The sequence below is a fragment of the Chiloscyllium punctatum genome, unplaced genomic scaffold (assembly GCF_047496795.1).
Source record: "Chiloscyllium punctatum isolate Juve2018m unplaced genomic scaffold, sChiPun1.3 scaffold_1262, whole genome shotgun sequence".
Classification (NCBI taxonomy): Eukaryota; Metazoa; Chordata; class Chondrichthyes; order Orectolobiformes; family Hemiscylliidae; genus Chiloscyllium; species Chiloscyllium punctatum.
Genome location: NW_027310996.1, coordinates 7501 through 13810, shown reverse-complemented (window position 1 = coordinate 13810; position 6310 = coordinate 7501).

Sequence of the window (6310 nt, the reverse complement as noted above, 5' to 3'; positions counted from 1 at the left end):
CGGGTAGCTCAGCCGGGTTTGACCCGGCGGTTCTGCCGACGGTCTCGCCTTCGAGGGGGGAGCCTCCCCCGTGTTCAGTCCGATTTTCGTGCATTTCCCACGGTGGGAAATGGTATCTTTCATTACGGGGACAAGGGTCTGAAGCGGTGAAGTCAGTAACCGGCATAGTTAAGGAAAGGGTTCGAATTTTCTCAACAGTACGAAAAAAGTGAGCAGGGAAGCTAGAGAAGGTGTCAGTGAGTCCCAAACGAGTGAACCGCAAAACTTAGGGAAATGCCCGAAAGCGTTTTAAAGGGTGAAATCGGGAACGAGGAAATGATCGGAAAGTGCCTGAAAGTGCTAAATGAGTAAACAGAAAAACGAAGAAAAATGTTTGAAAAGAAGAAGTGAGTAACCAGGAAAACTTAGAAAAATGTTCAAAACGAAGAAATCAGTAACCAGGAAAACTTAGAAAAATGATCAAAAAGAAGAAATGAGTAACCAGGAAAACTTAGAAAAATGTTTAAAAAGAAGAAATCAGTAACCAGGAAAACTTAGGAAAATGTTTAAAAAGAAGAAATCAGTAACCAGAAAAACTGCGAAAAATGTTTAAAAAGAAGAAATGAGTAACCAGAAAAACTTAGAAAAATGTTTAAAAAGAAGAAATCAGTAACCAGGAAAACTTAGAAAAATGTTTAAAAAGAAGAAATCAGTAACCAGGAAAACTTAGAAAAATGTTATAAAAGAAGAAGTGAGTAACCAGAAAAACTTAGAAAAATGTTTAAAAAGAAGAAATCAGTAACCAGAAAAACTGCGAAAAATGTTTAAAAAGAAGAAATCAGTAACCAGACAAACTGCGAAAAATGTTTAAAAAGAAGAAATCAGTAACCAGGAAAACTTAGAAAAATGTTTAAAAAGAAGAAGTGAGTAACCAGAAAAACTTAGAAAAATGTTTAAAAAGAAGAAATCAGTAACCAGAAAAACTTAGAAAAATGTTTAAAAAGAAGAAATCAGTAACCAGAAAAACTGCGAAAAATGTTTAAAAAGAAGAAATCAGTAACCAGAAAAACTTAGAAAAATGTTTAAAAAGAAGAAGTGAGTAACCAGAAAAACTTAGAAAAATGTTTAAAAAGAAGAAATCAGTAACCAGAAAAACGGCGAAAAATGTTTAAAAAGAAGAAATCAGTAACCAGACAAACTGCGAAAAATGTTTAAAAAGAAGAAATCAGTAACCAGAAAAACTTAGAAAAATGTTTAAAAAGAAGAAATCAGTAACCAGAAAAACTTAGAAAAATGTTTCAAAAGAAGAAGTGAGTAACCAGAAAAACTTAGAAAAATGTTTAAAAAGAAGAAGTGAGTAACCAGAAAAACTTAGAAAAATGTTTAAAAAGAAGAAATCAGTAACCAGAAAAACTTAGAAAAATGTTTAAAAAGAAGAAATCAGTAACCAGAAAAACTGCGAAAAATGTTTAAAAAGAAGAAATCAGTAACCAGACAAACTGCGAAAAATGTTTAAAAAGAAGAAATCAGTAACCAGGAAAACTTAGAAAAATGTTTAAAAAGAAGAAGTCAGTAACCAGAAAAACTTAGAAAAATGTTTAAAAAGAAGAAATCAGTAACCAGAAAAACTTAGAAAAATGTTTAAAAAGAAGAAATCAGTAACCAGAAAAACTGCGAAAAATGTTTAAAAAGAAGAAATCAGTAACCAGAAAAACTTAGAAAAATGTTTAAAAAGAAGAAGTGAGTAACCAGAAAAACTTAGAAAAATGTTTAAAAAGAAGAAATCAGTAACCAGAAAAACGGCGAAAAATGTTTAAAAAGAAGAAATCAGTAACCAGACAAACTGCGAAAAATGTTTAAAAAGAAGAAATCAGTAACCAGAAAAACTTAGAAAAATGTTTCAAAAGAAGAAGTGAGTAACCAGAAAAACTTAGAAAAATGTTTAAAAAGAAGAAGTGAGTAACCAGAAAAACTTAGAAAAATGTTTAAAAAGAAGAAATCAGTAACCAGAAAAACTTAGAAAAATGTTTAAAAAGAAGAAATCAGTAACCAGAAAAACTGCGAAAAATGTTTAAAAAGAAGAAATCAGTAACCAGACAAACTGCGAAAAATGTTTAAAAAGAAGAAATCAGTAACCAGGAAAACTTAGAAAAATGTTTAAAAAGAAGAAGTGAGTAACCAGAAAAACTTAGAAAAATGTTTAAAAAGAAGAAATCAGTAACCAGAAAAACTTAGAAAAATGTTTAAAAAGAAGAAATCAGTAACCAGAAAAACTGCGAAAAATGTTTAAAAAGAAGAAATCAGTAACCAGAAAAACTTAGAAAAATGTTTAAAAAGAAGAAGTGAGTAACCAGAAAAACTTAGAAAAATGTTTAAAAAGAAGAAATCAGTAACCAGAAAAACGGCGAAAAATGTTTAAAAAGAAGAAATCAGTAACCAGACAAACTGCGAAAAATGTTTAAAAAGAAGAAATCAGTAACCAGAAAAACTTAGAAAAATGTTTCAAAAGAAGAAGTGAGTAACCAGAAAAACTTAGAAAAATGTTTAAAAAGAAGAAGTGAGTAACCAGAAAAACTTAGAAAAATGTTTAAAAAGAAGAAATCAGTAACCAGAAAAACTTAGAAAAATGTTTAAAAAGAAGAAATCAGTAACCAGAAAAACTTAGAAAAATGTTTAAAAAGAAGAAATCAGTAACCAGAAAAACTGCGAAAAATGTTTAAAAAGAAGAAATCAGTAACCAGACAAACTGCGAAAAATGTTTAAAAAGAAGAAATCAGTAACCAGGAAAACTTAGAAAAATGTTTAAAAAGAAGAAGTGAGTAACCAGAAAAACTTAGAAAAATGTTTAAAAAGAAGAAATCAGTAACCAGAAAAACTTAGAAAAATGTTTAAAAAGAAGAAATCAGTAACCAGAAAAACTGCGAAAAATGTTTAAAAAGAAGAAATCAGTAACCAGAAAAACTTAGAAAAATGTTTAAAAAGAAGAAGTGAGTAACCAGAAAAACTTAGAAAAATGTTTAAAAAGAAGAAATCAGTAACCAGAAAAACGGCGAAAAATGTTTAAAAAGAAGAAATCAGTAACCAGACAAACTGCGAAAAATGTTTAAAAAGAAGAAATCAGTAACCAGAAAAACTTAGAAAAATGTTTAAAAAGAAGAAATCAGTAACCAGAAAAACTTAGAAAAATGTTTCAAAAGAAGAAGTGAGTAACCAGAAAAACTTAGAAAAATGTTTAAAAAGAAGAAGTGAGTAACCAGAAAAACTTAGAAAAATGTTTAAAAAGAAGAAATCAGTAACCAGAAAAACTTAGAAAAATGTTTAAAAAGAAGAAATCAGTAACCAGAAAAACTTAGAAAAATGTTTAAAAAGAAGAAATCAGTAACCAGGAAAACTTAGAAAAATGTTTAAAAAGAAGAAATCAGTAACCAGAAAAACTGCGAAAAATGTTTAAAAAGAAGAAATGAGTAACCAGGAAAACTTAGAAAAATGTTTAAAAAGAAGAAGTGAGTAACCAGAAAAACTTAGAAAAATGTTTAAAAAGAAGAAATCAGTAACCAGACAAACTTAGAAAAATGTTTAAAAAGAAGAAATCATTAACCAGACAAACTGCGAAAAATGTTTAAAAAGAAGAAATCAGTAACCAGAAAAACTTAGAAAAATGTTTAAAAAGAAGAAATCAGTAACCAGAAAAACTTAGAAAAATGTTTAAAAAGAAGAAATCAGTAACCAGGAAAACTTAGAAAAATGTTTAAAAAGAAGAAGTGAGTAACCAGAAAAACTTAGAAAAATGTTTAAAAAGAAGAAATCAGTAACCAGAAAAACGGCGAAAAATGTTTAAAAAGAAGAAATCAGTAACCAGACAAACTGCGAAAAATGTTTAAAAAGAAGAAGTCAGTAACCAGAAAAACTTAGAAAAATGTTTAAAAAGAAGAAATGAGTAACCAGAAAAACTTAGAAAAATGTTTAAAAAGAAGAAATCAGTAACCAGAAAAACTTAGAAAAATGTTTAAAAAGAAGAAGTGAGTAACCAGGAAAACTTAGAAAAATGTTTAAAAAGAAGAAATGAGTAACCAGAAAAACTTAGAAAAATGTTTAAAAAGAAGAAATCAGTAACCAGAAAAACTTAGAAAAATGTTTAAAAAGAAGAAATGAGTAACCAGAAAAACTTAGAAAAATGTTTAAAAAGAAGAAATCAGTAACCAGAAAAACGGCGAAAAATGTTTAAAAAGAAGAAATCAGTAACCAGAAAAACGGCGAAAAATGTTTAAAAAGAAGAAATCAGTAACCAGAAAAACTTAGAAAAATGTTTAAAAAGAAGAAGTGAGTAACCAGAAAAACTTAGAAAAATGTTTAAAAAGAAGAAATGAGTAACCAGAAAAACTTAGAAAAATGTTTAAAAAGAAGAAATCAGTAACCAGAAAAACTTAGAAAAATGTTTAAAAAGAAGAAATGAGTAACCAGAAAAACGGCGAAAAATGTTTAAAAAGAAGAAATCAGTAACCAGAAAAACGGCGAAAAATGTTTAAAAAGAAGAAATCAGTAACCAGACAAACTGCGAAAAATGTTTAAAAAGAAGAAATCAGTAACCAGAAAAACTTAGAAAAATGTTTAAAAAGAAGAAATCAGTAACCAGGAAAACTTGGAAAAAAACACTTAGAAAAATTTTCAGCAAAGTGTGAAAAATATTCTAAGTGTCAGCGGAGGAAAATGCTGCAGCATCGGGAAAGATTCGCAAACTTACACCGAACATGTGCTCCGAAGTGCCGGAGGAATTGGGTGAATTGAGCCCGGCAAATGGCCAGCTGTCGTTTTGTGCCTGCAGCCCGAAAACTTTAACTTTGTCTGTCGCGGAAGTCCGGACCGAGAAAAATCCAAACGGTTTTGACCGGACCGAGTTCCAGACCGATGCAGTCAAATTTGGAATTCAGACCCATTCAGTGCCACTTGTAGTTTTTCCGCAGTGAGGTGGCGGGGTACCCGGAGATATATGGGAACACGATTTTTAGAACAAAATGGCGGCGCGGGACCGTTCTGAAAGGCATCCGAAAAACGGTTCCACGGGCATAGCACTTTAATGACAGGTATGAGTGCATGCCGGAGAGCTCTTGGAAGTCGAATTTTTGACACTTTGTCAATTTTTTGACAGATTTGACAAACTCTTTCTGTCTGTTCTAAGAGTCAGTCAGAGACTTGTGCGGCGGTCTTTTGACACTATTGGAGGGCGGGCAAACCCCACGTTGACTCCGGCCGTCCCTCCACAGGCGCTCGTGTCCAAAATGAAGGCGAGAGACGCGAGTGGCCTGGTTCCCTTGGGTGTTGCCAAGAAGGCTGCGGGCTGACCGTTGCCTGAGCACTCCCTAAAGCCTCTTGTGATGAGAGCAGACCTCGCCTGCCGCACGACCGGCTCTGGGAGTCGTTGGGCCGCTATTTGTGAATAGTCTGGTCCTCCTCTGCCACCCGGACAAGCGCGATGGCTCTGCCGCCCTGCGGTGCTCGTCACCCAGGTTTGGGGAACACGATACTCGTAACAAAAATAAAAGGCGGCTCGGGACCTGCAGGCGAAAGGGGTCCCGTGGTGCTAAGCACGTCGACTTCGGGTCTCGGTGCAAGCCGGAGAGCTCACGGAAGTCTAAAGTTTTCGGCACGTGGTCGAATCTTTTCAAAGGCTTACCCGGCTCTTTCCGTCCATTCTGAGAGTAAGTCAGAGGCCGGTGCGGAGGTCTCTTGACAATCGGAGGGGGTGGTGGCCCTCCGCAGGCGCTCGTGTCGAAAATGAAGGCGAGAGACGCGAGTGGCCTGGTTCCCCTGGGTGTTGCCAGGAAGGCTGCGGGCTGACCCTTGCCTGAGCACTCCCTAAAGCCTCTTGTGATGAGAGCAGACCTCGCGCGCCGCACGACCGGCTCTGGGAGTCGTTGGGCCGCTATCTGTGAATAGTCTGGTCCTCCTCTGCCACCCGGCCAAGTGCGATATGGCTCTGCCGCCCTGCGGTGCTCGTCACGCAGGTATGGGGCACACGATGCTCGTAACAGCAAATAAAGGCGGCTCGGGACCTGCAGGCGAAAGGGGTCCCGTGGTGCTTAGCACGTCGACTTCGGGTCTCGGTGCAAGCCGGAGAGCTCACGGAAGTCTAAAGTTTTCGGCACGTGGTCGAATCTTTTGAAAGGCTTACCCGGCTCTTTCCGTCCATTCTGAGAGTCAGTCAGAGGCCGGTGCGGCGGTCTATTGACGACCGGAGGCTCCCATGGGTGTTGCGATGAGGGTGGAGGGCACAGAACCTTGCCTTAGCACTCCCTAATAAAGCCTCTTGTGAAGAGAGCAGACCTCGCGCGCC